The sequence below is a fragment of the Paroedura picta genome, chromosome 6 (genome assembly GCF_049243985.1).
Source record: "Paroedura picta isolate Pp20150507F chromosome 6, Ppicta_v3.0, whole genome shotgun sequence".
Lineage (NCBI taxonomy): Eukaryota > Metazoa > Chordata > Lepidosauria > Squamata > Gekkonidae > Paroedura > Paroedura picta.
Genome location: NC_135374.1, coordinates 34,467,499 through 34,486,354, shown reverse-complemented (window position 1 = coordinate 34,486,354; position 18,856 = coordinate 34,467,499). Strand labels below are relative to the sequence as shown.

At 44.0% G+C, this 18,856-nt stretch overlaps 1 protein-coding gene and 1 long non-coding RNA gene across 2 annotated transcripts in view; one reads left to right on the top strand and one right to left on the bottom strand.

Annotated features, from left to right (window-relative positions):
• Positions 1–18,856, top strand: part of RPL24 (ribosomal protein L24) — a 354,788-nt gene that overhangs the window by 141,654 nt on the left and 194,278 nt on the right. The window lies entirely within an intron of this gene.
• Positions 15,437–18,698, bottom strand: LOC143840656 (uncharacterized). The gene is made up of 3 exons (XR_013232287.1): positions 18,589–18,698; positions 17,578–17,751; positions 15,437–15,494 (listed from the first exon to the last, which is right to left on the bottom strand). It is a non-coding gene; the product is annotated as an uncharacterized LOC143840656 (long non-coding RNA).

Below are 18,856 nucleotides of genomic sequence, written 5' to 3'. Positions count from 1 at the left end.
AGCCGGGGAAGCCTCACTGGGTAAACGAAGGCTTGCCGGTACGTTGATCTCCGCTCGCTCGGAGAAAAAAAAATGGCGATCGTTTCGCCGGAAGATCAGAGGAGAGAGCCAGGGGGAGGGACTTTGCAGAAACCGCAACAATGGTAATGCACAGAATTTTCCTGCTAGTGTTGTAGATTGGTTGCAGGAGTGTAGCGCTTTCCGGAGCGTGAATCCACTTTTTGGGATTTCCTTGAAAGCGCTACAACAAAGCGCTTTTTGCGGATCGGTTTCAGGAGTGTTGCAGATTGTCAACGACGTTGTGCATAACGGCAAAACTGTAGCAATTTCAATTAGTAATCATTGTGCTATTTTGGACTAATGCGGAACAGCCCCAAGTCATACGAGGAAAGGTTGAGGGAGTTTGGTCTGTTTAACCTAAAGGAAAGACTACTAAGAGGTGATATGATAACCATCTTCAAATACTTAGGGACTGTCATATAAAAGATGGAGCACAATGGTTTTCTGTTGCCCCAGAAGGCCGGACCTGAACTAATGGGTTAAAATTAATTGAAAAGAATTTTCGGCTAAACATCTGGAAGAAGTTCCTGACAGAGCGGTTCCTTAGTGGAACAGGCTTCCTCGAGAGGTGGTGAGTTCTCCTTCTTTGGAAGCTTTTAAGCAGAGGCTAGATAGTCATCTGACAGAAATGCTGATTTTATGAACTTAGGCAGATTGTGAGTGAGTGGGCAGGAAGGCATGTGCCAGTGTTTGTCTCTTGTGGTCCTTCCTTGTATACCCAGGGAATTGCTAATTGCCTCTGTGAAATGGTAGGTGAATTTCCTCCAGGGCAGGTTGGATTCCAGAGCTGTTTTCTGGAGATTCTTGGGCCTGAAATTGGGGTCACCATAGGTGGGCAGGTAGTTATGAGTCCCTGCATTGTGTATAGGACGGGACTCGATGATCCTGGCAGTCCCTTGCAAAGCTTAGGATCAAAGTTTCACTCATCCATTTTCACAGTCAGAGTTGTTCAACAATGGAATCAGCTGCCCCTCACTGTAAACTCCCCCTCACTGATGTCAGAACCCTATAGTTTCTGCCATTGCTTAGGAATGTTTATTTAGCTGATTATGTAGAGTGCTAGTCTGTAGGGGTTATAGTCAATCTGTCCAGTATGCCTTATGTTCTCTTTATTGCCCTTTATTGCCTTGATGCTCCTTCCTGCATTCCTCCCTTCCCTTCTCACCTCTGCCCTTTTCACTCCTCTCCAAAATACAGCCCTGGGGACCCTCTATCAGGTTGTTGAGACTATTCTGTGTTTCCCTGCTTTCTCTGGATTCACACAGGAAGTGGGGAGCAGGGTCAGAGAGATATGTGGTGATGCATACTTCTTGCCTCAGTTTTGATAATGCCTTGTTGAGAAGGCTTTCTTACTCAATAAGTGAAATCTTTTGCTTCAAATCAAGAGTTTGCTTTTCTGGGTAACTGAAGATCCTCACAAGTGGCAGTCTTTCAGCAGCAGCTGGACATATACTCATGATGCATGTTTTAGGCTGATCCTGCATTGAGCAGGGGGTTGGACTAGATGGCCTGTATGGCCCCTTCTAACTGTACAATTCTATCCCCTTATATATTCCCAGAACTGCCAGATTTTTGGTCTATGCACAGACATCTCATTAGCACGGCACTGTGCCAGCACTGCAGCAAAGGTACACTGGCATACGCTGGCAGAGATCTTAGATGTCATCCTGAGTGTCTCCAGGAGAACTCTCAGATTACACCTTTGGTGTTTTAAGCATACTCTGCTAAATCCACATTCAACATCTGCTGAAATTACAATGCAAACATAATATTCAAAGGAAACCAACAGATCATAAAGCTCCACTCCTGATCCCTATTTGCTCTACTTACCAAAAAGGAATGCAGAATGCCTATGCCATTTTAAGATAATGAAATAATGTCCCCCTAAAATACTTTGTCTTTTTGTAACCCGTATTTATACACTTGTCCAAGTAAAAGAAACCTTTTTCTTTCAATTTAAGACTATGCTATAAATTTAAAAGGGAGATTAAAGAAAGAGGGCTTACAACACCCATATGATATATTCATGTTGGGAGGCTGCCAAAATAGCATAAAACATATGTTTCAATTTGCTTTTTAAAATTATAATTCTGCTTTGCTTTCTTCATTAACAGGGTTTGGTATGCTCTGCTGAGATGAGGTTCAGATTAGAATAAAAAAAGAGGAAAGTCTCATTTGCTGCTTCCCCTATGTTAGAAATCAACAGGATTCAGTAGGAATGATCCACATGATTTTATTCAGGTATCATTCCATTCACATCTAAAGCATAGGGGAGAAACCTAGTTCCTTATAACAAAAATGGCCATGGGAAACTTAAACCTGAACCTTTTATCTTCTTTCTTTTTTTCCATCTGTTGCTTTAAAACAATTTTTCCTCACTGCCCAGCTCCAATATTGGAAATGCTGAAAGAGAGCAGGGTAAGAAAGAGGCAGGGTTCCGGTGGTGTCTCCAACACTCAGTGGTTTGGATCTGTTGGACAGTTTCCATTGACAGAGGACTTCCATGAGTGGAGCATAGCTTTCTCATCTTCCCCCTTCTGCTGTAGTCCAAAATGCTTCCCTATTATAGAGAGGGTAGGAAAAGGAACACGGGGGGGGGGGGGGCATCCTTTGGCAGGGTTGCCAGGTCTGGCTGGGAGATTTGGGGGGGGGGTGGACCCTGAGAAAGGTGAGGGATGGGGAGGGGGAGAACTTCAATTAGGTATATTGCTATACAGCTCATTTCCCAACGCAATGATTCTGTCCAGGTGAACTGATTTCTGTTTCCTGGGGATTAATCGCAATCCCGGGAGATCTCCAGCCACTATGTAGAGCAGGGGTTCCCAACCAGGGTTACATGGACCAAAAGGCCTACCACGGCCTCTCCAGGCCTCAGTGAGCCTGCCTGGGTTGGCAGGGGAGGGAAGGAGGGAGCCCCCACCAGCACTCCCCCCGCCCTCACACACACACACATTTCAAAAAGGCCTGCCATGGCCTCTCCGGACTTTGGTGAGTCTGTCCAGGTTGGGGAGGGAGAGAAGGCGGCGGACTGTTTTATTTTAATTTTTTTACAATGAGCTTTTATGCTAGTATAAATATAACCAATAGATAAATTGTCACAATCAAGTCATAATTTGGTTATATAGACAGATCTTTAAACTAGTGGAGAGATATCTTTTGGCAGTCGCTACTTAAATAGACAAGCATAAGTTCCTTCATCTCAAAAATACTTGTTTGTGAGGGCAGGAAAATTCACACAAGTTCCAATTTTCCTTCTTAGCCATTGAGCAGGGATTACTACCCTTTAGTTGGCTCTTTCCCTCAGAGAAAGGCTACTTGCCCCACTTCCCTACCTCAGGAGCTTCCTTGATCCTCTCTCCCTGCATAACTCTCCTTCATTGTACTCACACTATTCTTAAAGGCTACTCATAACTGAATTGTGTATGGTATTTATGAACAAAATCTGAAAGCAGAATCATTTGAATGACCAAACAGTGGTGAATGAATCAGTATGAAGACCTGGACATTTTTTTGGGAAGTTAGATCTCTAGGTACATTTAATGAACACTCTGCCTTGTTTTGCAGCAGCAAAATGGTGAATCGCAATCTCAGAATCCTCAATTATGATTCAATTGGTCAGGCTACTAAAACATTCAGTCAGTCTTGGGATGTTTCTGACCTGAAATAGTTCTTATTTAACTTCAGCTTGCTGAAACTTCTTTCAGCTGACAAAACTGAAACAAGAATTGTGAGCAACAACTTCAAAGCCACAACTGTATTTGGGGATGTGACACTCAATGAACAATATATGAGTAGTGCAAAGTCTGTATAAGGAACATTTTACAAAAGTTAAACCATGATCCATTTTCTTTGAAACCAAATGTCCTTTCCTTTATTTACACAGCAAAGAGTTGTAAATGCACAAAAATTTCCTCCCCCAAATTATTTGTTTCACTTCCACTTTCCTGGATTGCAGAGTGCCAAATGGGAACCCACCCACCACACACACACGCACACACACACACGCACACACACACACACGCACACACATACACACACTAAGTATCAAAGTGTCTGTCTCTTCCTCTGATCATGAAATAAGGCTTTGTTTACAGAGCTCACAGAAAAGTATTTTGCTGGATGGATTCACAACAGCATCTTCCATTAAACTCACTACTCAGGCTGGAATGCAATGGGGTTGCCAACCCTCCCTGGAGAAAAGACTACTTCAGAGGATAGAATGTATACCCAATTAACATCCCTTCCTCCACCTTCCTCAGGCTCCATCCCCAAAATCTCCAGGAATTTCCTAACATACAGTTGGCAACCCTAGGTAGCACAGTTCTGCCCTCTCCTACATCTGAACCTTGAGACGTTGGCACAGAATGGTTTCTGGACTTTAGCCTCATCTGAGTGCTTCTGATGATAAATGTTCCAGTAATAAGGGAAACATCTCCCTACCTCTACCTCAGACTAAACTAGCTCATACTTTATTTTTACCCGTAGAAATGCAAGGGCAAAGGTTTATGACTCCAGATGGTGTGCTTCTGACCCTCATTCTTCACCTTCTTTTGGGCTAATCGTGATTTTAATTATCTACAAATTTGTACTTACTCAAAGGCTAACATTCAATTTATCTATGGAAATTCAAGGCACCCCATGTAAAAAACAGATTTGTCAAACCTTAATGAGATCATTATTATTCATGCTAAATGTAGTTGGAAATGAATTAATAGCCAAACATTTCTCTCCGTTTCCAGAATGCCAGGGGACAGAGGTGAAAAAATGTCTGACTGAACGTAATAGCTTTGTCATTTATGTCTGGCTTTGTCTCATAAACAAAATACTTCCCCACCTGCAGTGTAAAAAGACCAGACATACAAAGCCCTCTGCCTAAAAACACTTGTTAAGAAAGGGTGCATGCTATTCCTTTAAACTTTCCCTAGCCAAATAAGGACCTATTTGGCACACAGTCTATATGTGCAAGTTATAGAATGATGGTCCAGTTTTATCTCATTGTTGAGAGAATTATTTTCTCTATGAACTAAATAAGCCCTGGGCAATGTAAAACACTTTATTCCCCACACCACCTTCACAGATTCCTGTAAGGACTGAATTTGGGTATGTCCAGATCCATTGTATGATCTCCCCCCTGCCGGGTTATATCTACCGTTGGTGACGCCATGGTGTATTGGTGCCAGGACACTGAACCACTGGGGGGAGTGAACCATTATTCTGCCATCATTAATTTTTTTGGCTCTTGGATTTTTGTACCTATGGTACTGTGGGGGTTTTATTGTATGTCTTAAGATGTTTTTAGAGTATTGAGGTCTGTTATTTTTTTATTGATTGAGAACCGCCATGAGCCAACTATGTTGGGAGTGGCAGTATATAAGACTGGTGGGTGGATGGATGGATGGATGGATGGATGGATGGATGGATGGATGGATGGATGGATGGATGGATGGATGGATGGATGGATGGATGGATGGATGGATGGATGGATAGATGGATAGATGGATAGATGGATAGATGGATAGATGGATAGATAGATAGATAGATAGATAGATAGATAGATAGATAGATAGATAGATAGATAGATAGATAGATAGATAGATAGATAGATAGATAGATAGATAGATAGATAGATAGATAGATAGATAGTATATGATATGGCTACTCTGAAGAACTATATCTCGTGGCTGGCTTGGAGGTCACCTCCACAGCATCTTCTAACTGTATCTTAAACTTGCCCAGTTACTAACTCTTCCATTGGTAGTAACAGGACTCACAGACACCATAGGCTGCCTAGTCCTGCCTAGATCAGGAACAACTACAAATGATAAATCAGTGGCAGGTCTTTCAACTGTGCTCAAACATTCACTTGCACGTGAATCAAGTAGCTCACTGGATTGCTTCAGTGTTTTTCTTGAAATTAAAATTGGATGTTGTCAAGGGGCTTTGCATGCTCTGTGTACCTGCACATTCAGAATGCATCATTTAAATGGCTTATAATGTATGTGCAACTTTTCACATGTGCACACTGTCACACTGTCCTGAGATTAGTGTTCTTTTGGGAAAGGAAATTAATTTGTTTTTCTGAAATGTATTTTTAATATATACCCATTGATTCCTTGTATTCTCTCTCTTCTTCTTCTTGGCCTGGGGACTAAGCCCTATGAGGAAAGGTTGAGATAATTTGGAATGTTCAGCCTGGAGAAGAGGAGGTTGAGAGGGGACATAATTGCTGTCTTTTAAGTATTTGAAAGGTTGTCCCCTGGAGGAGGACAGGGAAAGGTTCCTGTTGACAGTGGAGAATAGGACCCACAGTAATAGGTTTAAACTACATGTAGAACAATATCATCTAGATATCAAAGGGGGAAAAATCCCAGTCAGAGTAGTTCAACAGTGGAATCGACTGCCTAAAGAGGTGGTAAGCTTCCCCTCACCAGCAGTCTTCAAGCAGCAGTTGGACAGATACTTATCTGGATGCTTTCGTCTGATCCTGCATTGAGCAGGGGGTTGGACTAGGTGGCCTGTATGACCACTTCCAACTATGATTCTATTATTTTCTCCTTTATTGTTATAACTTTCAGTTGTTTTGATATTCACCAAAGTGGGGCTACAGGAGGACATGAAGTTATGGGGAAGAAATTATAGGCCTCTATGCATCTATATACAGAATTAAATTCTGAAATTTTGTAGAACTTCCCTCATTATCCTTCGAATTTCTCTTTGACCCAAAAAAAAAAACTGATTAGAAACTGACTACAGATTCCTAAAGAGAAGAATGAAAGTACAATTGGATTTCAGGGAGAAACATTTAGAGAATTTCTCGTAGCAACATTATCTGAGAAACCCCCTTTCTTATCATACACATTTAGTATGATAAAAAATTGCAAGCCTCTTGTGGCGCAGAGTGGTAAGGCAGCAGACATGCAGTCTGAAAGCTCTGCCCATGAGGCTGGGAGTTCAATCCCAGAGGCTCAAGGTTGACTCAGCTTTCCATCCTTCCGAGGTCGGTAAAATGAGTACCCAGCTTCCTGGGGGGTAAATGGTAATGACTGGGGAAGGCACTGGCAAACCACCCCGTATTGAGTCTGCCATGAAAATGCTAGAGGGCGTCACCCCAAGGGTCAGACATGACCCAGTGCTTGCACAGGGGATACCTTTACCTTTAGCTTTATGATAAGAAATTGGTGCAAGGAAGACTGTAATCCTGAAAGGCAGCGTAAACATGTGAATTAATGAACTGTTCTTGATAAAGTCAGTTCTCCCACCTTTGCCCATAATACACATTGAGCCAGGCAGCCATAAAGAACAGACGAGGACACCTCACTAACTGTGAAATGCTAATGTTTTGCATGCCTGAAGATTATGGCAAACAGCAGAGAGAGAGGGGAGGGTGGTGGAATGTGAATGCCAAGTCTCTATTTTTCACAATCAAAACATATGCAACCTGTTTGACTCTGCTGATTACAACTTGCAAATGGATAGCAAACCAAACCAATGGCTAACAGAACATGTCTCTATCAACTGCAAATGGCACAAAGACTATAATACACTTCGCATGTTACACTTGGCTGTTATAAACATTATAGACATGTGTCTTCCCCCTCCACATATCCCCATGGCCTCATGGTGCTTCTGTACACTGTCTACACTTCCCCATCTTCCATGCCATTGATCTCTAATTTGCTTTGTTGGGATGGTCTTGGAAAGACTGCAACAAGACCAAGGTGGTTTCCATATGGAAAAGAAAAGTCTACATCTTGTCAGTCTCAACCACATCAGCATTATTTTCCCTGCTGCAATTGCCTGTGATGGCTACCCCCAAAGCATTCCTCCTTTCTCAAGCTGCAAATTGCAAACCTCACATGACTTACTCATGAGTAAACATTCCTAGGGCAGAGACGTTTCCTGGGCACACTGGGACCCAGAGGGCCACCAGAAGGGCTGTTTCTGGGTTTCCTGCAAAAACCCCCCCACACCTCCAGAAGGCACACGGAGGCTGCCTCTGTGCTGAAAGAGGCCAGGAGGCCAGGGCAACTTACTAGCACCAGGGCATGCTCTGAGACTGACTCCTTTTCCACCCAGCAAAATTCTGTAACCGGCAGGAAGTTGGAGGTGGAGAGCTGACCCCTTGTTAAGCCCTTTCTGGCTGAGGGCTGCCTCCTGATTGGGGCTAAGCTACCAGGGCAAGCCATTCTTGGATGAAGGCCATCACTTACTCATGAGTAAACATTCCCAGGGCAGAGACATTTCCTGGGCACCTTGGATCCCAGAAGGTCAGCAGAAGGCCATTTCTGGACCTTCTGCAGCCCTCTACCTCCAGAATGGTCACAGAGGCTCCCCCCCCCCATGTCCTCCAAGTTGTAAGAGGCCAGGAGACCAGTACAACTTACTGGCAGCAGGGCATGCTCTGATGCTGGTTCCTCTTCCATCCAGCAAACTTCTGAAACCAGCAGGAAGTCGTAGGTAGAGAGCGAATCCCTTATTAAGCCCTTTCTGGTTGAGGGCTGCCTCCTGATTAGGTCTAAACTACCTGGACGGGCCATTCCTGGAGAGGTAGTGGGTGAACAGTCCATTTGGATTTTATAAGGTTTACTGATACTGATAATGGGGCAGATTCAGCCATCCTTTAAATAGCCTTCCTGCAGCCTCAGGAGTCTTCCACCAATAGAAGTACCACTGACATTTGAGCAAGACTCCTTAGACTGGAAAAAACTTCAGACTTGAGCCAAAAGAAAAGGTGTGGTATAAATGTTTTAATTAATAAGAATATAAAGAAACTTTGTTCAGGGGGATGATAGAACTTGGCTCAATTATAGATTGGCTCTAGCCCAATATGGGACTACCTGCAGGGCTGTTGGAAGATGAGGGATTAAACTATTTTCGCATCACTACTTCCTTACTGAATGGTGCATTTCCAAATTTCCCACAACATCGGAATGTCATAAAAAGGAATGCGACTGAATTGTCCATGCCAGCTTAATCATGCTTGAAACATCCCAGTTTGGTTTTGCATGAACTGCACGCACTCATCAGAACTCAGAGTCTGTGCTGTTTCCTGCTTCTTCTTCCCAAAATTTCCCTTTAAAATCAATGCATTTTTAACTGGTATTTTAAAACAGATTGCATATGAACAGCACAATGTATAGGGTATAAAGTTATAAAAATGGAACAAAAAAAAAAAACCCAAAATGAATTGGGAACACCAGTACTGAAAATAAGCCAAACAAAAAGGCTTGCAAAAGGGCATGTTCTGATAGCCCTAATCCCAAATGTTGCCACAGGATCCAGAATATTGGATGTCATAAGCTCTTCCCTTAAAAGAGTTTTCAGGAGATCCTGTGTGATCTATCTTCTTAAGACGTGCACGGAAGCTTACTTGCCCAGCATCAAATCCCAATCAGATCAAGTGGTGAAAAACCATTATTTATCTACCAAACACATCAAGGAAAGTTTGTGAGTTCTGAAGGAGATACAAACAAGTTCTGATGGCATTTGCAATGAAAAGCCGCAATGCTGTTGCCTTCTGCATTTGTGAGGGCTCACTGCCACCTGGTGAACATGAACACAACTCACAATCATAGGTTTGCCTCTACAAGCAATGCTCATTACATTCCTATGCATTGTGCTATTTCCTTCTTAACCGTCCTAGCTTACAGCAGTCATCAGTCCAAATATTAAGGAATGTGGGCATCATTGGTCTAAGGACAATACCAATGAATAACTGCAAAGCCATTTCCCCTGGGGTTTCTAACATCTCCTGTTCCTCTCCTTCCTCTTTCCCTTGAGCACCTGCCAGACTGTGTCCTCTCTAATGTTTTCCTGTACTTGAGAGGCATTTCTAATCTTCTTGTCAATCGTTGCTTAGAGGCTGGATCCCTTTCTTCCCCTCTTTTGGCTTGCTTTAATTGTTTTTGTGTGTGTTTGTGTTATTTCATGATTGATTTTATTGCCCTTTATTATTTCTTGAGTTTGATCTTTTTTTCATTCAGAGCCACCCTGAGGCAGAAAGCAGTGTAACCTGTCCTAGCCCAATGTGTTTGCCAACAACTTGCTAGAAGTTGTAGAGCAGGGGGACTCACTCGATGGCTTGTAGAGGGCCACATTTGCAATTACCACCCACCAAAAGAGCCACATGGCTACTATATGCCCTGTGCTCCACTGCAAACACGCATGCACACAGCCATATGAAGCAGAACTATTAATGTTAAATGTCACACTAAAGGTAAAGGTATCCCCTGTGCAAGCACCGAGTCATGTCTGACCCTTGGGGTGACGCCCTCTAGCGTTTTCATGGCAGACTCAATACGGGGTGGTTTGCCAGTGCCTTCCCCAGTCATTACCGTTTACCCCCCAGCAAGCTGGGTACTCATTTTACCGACCTCGGAAGGATGGAAGGCTGAGTCAACCTTGAGCCGGCTGCTGGGATTGAACTCCCAGCCTCATGGGCAAAGCTTTCAGACGGCTGCCTTACCACTCTGCGCCACAAGAGGCTCATAAATGTCGCACTATCACCTTGTAAATTACCAGCTTACTTCTAAGCATGCAGGGTCATCCCTCACTACTACAGTCGAACTTTTGCCAGGCCTTGAGTTAATTTACCAGCTTATTTCTGAGCACAAGGGACAGCAGTGCAGGTTTGAGAGTGAGATCACCAAGTCTCTTGGAGGAGAGCTATCTGATCAAGGAGAAAGTACAGTAACCCAAGAAACCAGTGTGGACAATTGTCTCGAGTAGCTCCCATGGTGATAGCTGTCTTCTCTGCAGCCAGATGTCTTACACACACACACACACACACACACACAGAGAGAGAGAGAGAGAGAGAGAGAGAGAGAGAGAGAGAGAGAGAGAGGTCCTGGGATGAGATGAGAGCAAAGCAACTGCAAAGAAGGGAGAGGATTGCCAGAAAAGATGAGTCCTTTACTTCTTTCCAACCAGGATCGCTCAGGCAAGCCCAGTCCCGTCAGATCATGGAAGCTAAATAGGGTCAGCCCTGGCTAGCACTTGGAAGGGCTACCTCCAAGAGTCATGACCTGGGGGCAGGCAATGGCAAACCACCTCCAAACATCTCTTGCCTGGCAACCAGACCATCTCAAGACCTCCTGTTATATTACACACATGCCACTTAAATAATAAATAATTCCTAACTTGAGGCTGGCAGCGCAACACTTAAACGTCTTCCAGTCCTTGCAGCTGTGGCTGTTCCACAGTGGGAGCCTCAGTGGATGAATACACACTTTCCAAGCATGTGGTCCTAGACTCAACTTCTGGCATCTCCAGTTAAAAGGATAGCAGAGCTGGGGGGGAGAAAACTCTGAAGGCTCTTGCTGTCACTTAGTACAGAAGGTTTCTATCAGGTTACTGGAACAATATATGCAGTGTATAAGCTCCAAACACTGCAACTGCTGCACACATGATATACATCATGTAAACAGGCACATGCAGATAGCCAAATTACATTTCAAAATGGGCATGGTTTTTAAAGCTGTCTACCCATGCAAGTAGGATGTCCACATACGAGGTGTTGTCTATAACTCTGGTGTCTCCAGCAACAAACTTAACAGCTTGAATCCCACCTAAAAATTCCCATGGGCCAATTTTTGCCAATTACTGCTTCCCATAAGAGACCCCTGATTCTTCCGCAAGTTATTCCAGGGGACCCCCCCCCCATTCTCCAAGTAGCATTATTTTGAGGGGGTGGGCAGCCATGGAAGGGGGGATCAGAGAACATCACCCTGCCTCCTCATATCCAAGGGAGTTTTAGGCAGGATCCAAGTGATAGCGTAGAGCTGCTCTTAAATGTTTCTTTTCTACTACTTGGGTGTGCGTTCAGGTGGGCAAAGGTTTCTATCTGCCTATTACATTGTTTTATTTGATCCGTTCTACCCAAAGATCTCCTTTCCTCTGTCAACCGCCTTGTGCAAGAGGCTGAAAGAGAGTGACTGGCACTTGCATCCACAACAGGATTCAGATCTGAGTGGAGATCTGAAGTCTCCCCAGTTCTAGTTCAACACTAATCACAAGACCACACGGGCTCACTTTCATGTTGCCAGTTGTTTAAGAAAAGGGAACTTCCGCAGAAAGCAAAATCTGGATCATCTAATTCAACTCAGAGATCGATCGATATTTTCTTAATCAACAATCTGACATCTTACTAAGAATGTGCTGCCTCAGGCAGAGCAGAAATACTAGCCGGTAACTATTTAGTTGTATATGGCATAATTAAATTACGTAACAAAGAGAAGCTGAGCCGCCACTATGAAGTTTACTAGCCAAGAATTAGAGCCCCTGTTTAGAAGAACGGCTTATTGCACACCAGTCTTCTGATCCGCTTTATTGTTCAGTGTGCCTAATAAAGCAGTAGGCTCCCTTCCCACTTAATTCCTAGAGTTGCTGGAAGCACAAGCAGAATCATCACTCTTGCAGGGAAGGGAAAAAGCAAACTGGAACCTTTACTACAGATTCCAAAAGTTTATTGTGTTCAATTGCCCATAGTGAGGAGGTTATGGACTACCACCTGCATGTGTATTCTAAAGGATTAATTTTAAAGAGCTTGCTGAAGAGCAGTTGCTTTGCAAGGGCAATATCTCCTTTGCACACTAGATTTATTTTGATTTACACTCGCTCGCACAATCTATTACTGCAGGTGTTTTTGTAAAAAGCTGGTAAAATGCCGCAAATGCTGCAGAGGCCTATTAGATATAATTAAATCCCTCCCTGCAGCTTCTTAGGTAACTAAGTTTGCCTGCTGCACTTGAATACATGATGGCCGGAAAAGCCTCTGCAGTATTATTAAAGTGAAGCAAAACAGACAGGTCTTTAAAAAAAAATCACTTAGGACAGTGGACCCCAACCTTTATTAGGCTGGGGACCGGCAGGGTATTGGGTCGCGCCCGCAGGGACCGCGCCCGCGCGGGCCACGCCCATGCTTCGGGCCGCGCCCGCGAGCCGCGCCCGGCCGCGCCCGCGGATCGGGCCGCGCCCGCGAGCCGCGCCCGGCCGCACCCGCGAGCCGCGCCCGCGGGCCGCACCCGCGGATCGGGCCGAGCGGGCGCGGCCTGCACGGGCGCGGCCCGGCCCTGATTCCCTCTCCCCGCCCTCCCGCAGTAAGTAGCTTCCCGGGCCGCAAACTTGCGGCCTGGGAAGTTTTTTACTGCGCGGGAGGGGGGGGCGGGGAGAGGGAGCCGCGGCCCGGCGCCATGGCCTTTGCGGCCCGGTGTCGGGCCGCGGCCCGCAGGTTGGGGACCACTGACTTAGGACACATTGCAGCCAGGCTTACTTTGCAGGGAAAGAATTAAGCATGTGCCTAACAGAATGATGCTATTGCACATTTAAGGAGAAGGCATGCCTCCTTTATTCAGTGGGACTTTGTCTGAATTATGGTCTTCTCTGTGTATTAAAGAAAGCAAAAACTTCCTGCTTGGTTTGTCTGTAGAGGACAACAGGTGATGTGGGGAAAGATACTGCATCATAGGGAATACATAGTGAGGTGATAACATTGATTTCCCCCCCCCTCCCCATTGTCTCCAGTTCCTTTGCAGCAGATTTCGAGGCACAATCCTGCTTATGCAATATGCATTCCAGTCATAGGCTATTCTGTGGCAGAAAGTCCTTAAAAATAAAAATATGTACTGATACACTTTAAAGACTACGTGTATGGTACAGCGCAGAAGAATAGCTGGTTCTTATATACTGTTTTTCTTTACATGAAGGAGTCTCAAAGCGGTTTACAATCCCCTTACCTTTCCTCTCCCCACAACAGACACCGTGTGAGGAAGGTGAGGCTGAGAGGGCCCTGATATTCTTGCTCGGTCAGAACAGCTTTATCAGTGCTGTGGCGAGCCTAAGGTTACCCAGCTGGCTGCATGTGGGGGAGCGTGGAATCAAACCCAGATCACCAGATTAGAAGTCGCACTCCTAACCCCTACACCAAACTGGCTCTCACCAAGCCCAGGGAAAGCAATCATTAGAGTCCCGCTGATTTGAACAGGAGAGCTAAGCATTTGAAATCCTGGTTGAGAAAGCCAGCCCTAAGCACAGCATTACAATGGTGTCCCTTGCCCCTTCCACTGCCTAATGACAACTCCAGGATTACCGGCTCTGTATTGGAAAATACCAGAGACTTTGGGGTTGAGCCAGGAGTGAGCAGGGGAACTGATCTCTGTTGCCTGGAGATGAGCCCACCTGGAGCATCTTTAGACAGAACATTTGTCTTTAGACAAAAAAATGAAATAAGAGATTAAGAATTCAATATTCTTCCAGGCTAGATCCCACAATTATGCTAAATATAAACAGTTTCAAAAATTAACGCTAGATAGCAGAAAGCAATATAAGCGGGGGGAAACCCTCTCTGGTTGCCCCCCTTCCCTCCGTTCCCTAAGCACATGTTCATCTTGCTTAATGATTAATCCAAGACTTGTTGACTAGCAACAACCTCTGAGAGAATCTGGCTTTTAAAGTTACAGGCACTACTTTAATCTTTTTTGTCATTTTTAAACTGTCCAGTACAATTTTTTTGTTTTTAGATTTCACTTTTTTCTCTAAACCTAATGCCCTTTTCAGGTTTGTAGAAAGATCTCTTGCCTATTTGTAGCTCCAGTCACTGGATTTAAATATCCAAAGACATCCCAACTTGACTATTTGAATATAAGATGGGAGAAACTTAGCTTTGGCTAGAGCACTTGACCAATCCAGCCCACCAGCCTAATGTGTTAGAAGAGGAATCAGCAGAGATTAGAGTGTTGGTCTAGGAGTCCCAGGTTCTAATCCTCCACTCTCCCAGGGAAGATCACTGGATCACCTTCAGCCAGTCACTTTCTGCTTTACCTCACAAAACTTGTGATGAATAAAAAGTAGGGAGGGGGGTCATTTTGCATTATTACTATTACTATTACTACTATTACTATTACTATTAAATTTATTGACTGCATCCTCCCCACTTCGGAAAATATGGCAGTATCTAAAATAGAATAAACTCAAATAAATGATTAGGCAATGATATCAATGATTGCATTATTTGAATAAAGTAGGTTTATGAACTTAAACTTTCATAGGTACTTGGATATATAAAACTAACAAATATGAGTTTGGGAATAATTCTCTTCTATGTAAAATGATTACGTCATTTAAATTGAGGGCAAGATTTTGCTTGATGCCTGCTACAATCTATTTTAGACTGGCTTGCCTTTCAAACATTATTTGATGATATTCTGCTGCCATCTAGAGGGCAATGTCTCACATGAAATGAGCTACAACCATTGAGTTTGGCAAATAAATGCATTATTGAGGATTCACAATTCTGTTTCAATAGAAACAGAGCCTTCTGAGCTGTTGCAAATAAGATTAGCATTCTTGTATAGACCTGCAATAATCATACTATATCATCGCTGAATTCAGGAGTCCCGTCTTCTTTCTGGCATGGCTCCAGGAGGCCTTGAAGACCACTGAAATATCAACAAGTAAAACATTTTATGTGTTAGAAACAGGTGCACCTGCTGAATTTCCACCTCTCATGAACAGTGTTAAAGCGCCATGGGCCTTTCAGAAAAGGTGGCAACCGCAACAATAAATTTCAGCCTTGTGTTGTGGAACACACAGAGTTCTGCAGTAACATTAAATCCACCCATTAGACTCACAAAGGGGACTATGAAGAAACTTTATAAAATTGTGTCCAATACAAGTGGTTGGGGAAGGGCTGTAATACAAGGTAACATTTCTTAAAAGCACACATCCCACTCTAGTCATTCTCAACCAGAATTACTACAGAGTCCAAGAGGGATTACTGGGAGGGGGGGCAAAATATATAGATTTTAAATTTTAACTAAACCAGGGAGGAGTCAGGAACACAGGGTGGCTTTCTGCACATCTGCCTGGTCTGCAGTGGCCTTGTTTAATTCACACACAATGGAAAAGGGTTGGAAAGGAAGAGCTGAATCTGCTGCACTCCCCCCATTGGCTCCTCCCATTACCTCCCATCAGTATTTCTTCTCAGATCCCAGCTGGCAGACAATGGCTGGAGGAAGGTTGTTGCAAGCAAAAGGATTCAGATATTCAAGCAGGAGAGGACTGTGTCCAGTACCACAGAGTCTACCCCCAAAGCAGCTGGTACCTGAGGGTCACATAAAGCCTTGTACTCTACAAATCTTAACAGGTTGGTGATCCCTGGCCCACAGGAAGTGCACCTGGCCTTGACTATGGCCAGGGCCTTTTCGGTCCAGGCCCCTACCTGTTGGAATGAGCGCCTGGAAGATCTAAGGGCCCTGTCAGAGCTATCACAGTTCTGCAGGGCCTGCAAAATGGAGCTCTTCCACCAGGCATTTGGTTGAGGCCAGGATGAGGAACATCTGTTGGGTCCTCCTATGAGCGCCCCCTTCCTTTTATTTTATTTTATTTTAGATTTAGATTTCTGGTCCACCACTCCCAGCCAAAGCTGGCTTGCAGAAGGTTACAATCAAGTCAAATACACATTACAGTTAAAACCATAAGACTATAAAAACCCCAAAATTACACAATGCCCGACAAGATTACAGCAGAGAATAAGTACAGCCTTGGGACATGGGGGGGGGGTTGGTGGAGGGCCATTGAGTGGACAGGAGGGAAGGGGGTTGGGTGGGTTAGGGCTGGCGTATTTGGGACTTATGTTTTAACACTTGATGTAAACGGTTATGAGCCAGCTGGACTAGGAGGGGCAGTCAACAAATATAATAGTAATTTTTTAAAAATTAAAATGGCCTATGTTGGAGACATTGCTGCAAATGATAACGCTGTGCAGTCACTAACAATGGTAACCGATATTGTGACTCTGTGCTTACATGGACCGTTTATGCACTGGAGATTTCATGCCAGGCTGCAGGCTGGAGTTTTAGTCGTGGCAGGTTGCCCCACCTCTTCCTGCACCCACATGGGGGAGCATTTGGCCCAGTGCACTCCATCCGCCCCCGATTTGTGCTCCAGCACGAGAGATGGGGTAGTAAAGTTCCCAGTGCATAAACGGTCATGGTGATGCTGGCTGCTTTTGCACCCACATATTTAAATGAGAATAAAAGGGGGAAATGTGCAGAATTCACTGGCGTTGGGGGTCCACTGTACATGTAAGCAAATGGATCATAACCTACACACAGAGTTTATATACATGGGGAGCTTTACCCACATTTGAGCAAACAACCATAGAACATGGAATCCAGCCTGGCCTTGATAATGTAATCAAATGGATCAGGCTGCATATTGCTTTGTCATACTCATGGAGATCATTGTGGGGGGAGATATTTAGTGGGGTGACCAGGTACAAATCCTTCTGGCTGTGTGGTTATTTATTTTCAGCTTCTTTCTCCATTTCCCTTTTAAATGCTGTGGCCGAAATATAGCTTTCGCAGCAAGCTGGAAATGGTTGAATTTGCAGTTCTGCCACAAAATAATTAATGGACAAGTCGCTCTTGCCAAACAGCTACCTTCAGGGTGTTAGCAACCCAAAGTCATTTTCTAACACAATGAGTACAGGAAGGTTTATTGCAATTTTTTAACATCTACCTCAACAGAATATATTTGAAAAAGCCAACTTTCCACATTTTGGACGCGGACAGCATAATAATGGCCTGGTGCCATTTGTCCCAACAGAATGCAAAGTTAGCATTCTCGAAGACTCTGGTAGTTCTCCATTCATGTTCTCCATTCTGTTGTTCAGTGGCTGAGTTAAGATTAGTTCTGAAAGTAGAGCGAGAGAGAGGGAAGAAATAATAAATAGAACATGATTTACTTTAGCAAGAATAGCCTTCTTCAAACCTTCTCAATGACCCAAGATTAGTTGGGTAGCAAGGTTTTTTTTCAGGTTTTTTGTTTGGGTCTTTTTTAAGATGAGCATTTGAGTAGAAGCCTTGGCTCAATGGCTGAACATCTGCTTCACTTGCAGACGTTTCATCACAGGCATCTAAAGTTAAAAGGATCAGATTGTAGGCAATGTGCACAGTGTAGTGAAAACACAGGAAATGGTTTTCAGGAGCTAAGTGGTCCACCACAGTTCTCCTCCTCTGCCTTGCTCACTTTTTCAACCCAAACGCCATCAGAAACTATTTCCTTCCTTTAAATTTGCGAGTCTATACCATTAATAGGTACAGAAACATAGACAGGCAAGAATGGGAGGGCCGCTGGTGTGTTATAGTAACAGATGATTAAGAACATAGGTGTAAGATCTCCTGAGGCATATAAATGTGAGAGATCCATAGCCTTAGGAAAGAGACGGAGCCTCAGGTAGATCAGAGAGATGTCATCTGTCAACCGGTTGCAGGGAGGGGCTATTTGTCATCACCCACTCGGCGATAAAAGCATTGTTCTTCTTCTTCTTCTTCTTTTAGGGTTTATACCTGTCTGCTGGAATGTTCATAAACTCTTTGGACTCCAACAGTCCTTATCTTTGAGTGCCCATTGCTTCCAAACCCCCAAAGAACCATCGCCTTTTGAGAAGCCACATGACCTGTGCCTGTGACCCGGAAGAGCTGATGCCAGTCAGAGCAGACAATAGCAACCTTATCAACCAAGTCTTACCCGCTATGAGGCTTCTTCATACGCTCACGGAGATGAAGTTGTCATCTTTGTAGGAGCAATCCTTTTTCTCTGTCACACAGTTCTTGTGAGATATTCATCACCTAAAAGAAAGACTATCAGAAGTATTATTTGTATATATATATTTGCAGTATTTGTTCCTTTTTTTCAAAATTTGTATTACAGCAACCACATGAGCCTTTCAGTAATAATAAACCACAGAGGCAGGACCAAAAGGATAGCCCAAATAACAGGTATACAACTTCTCTCT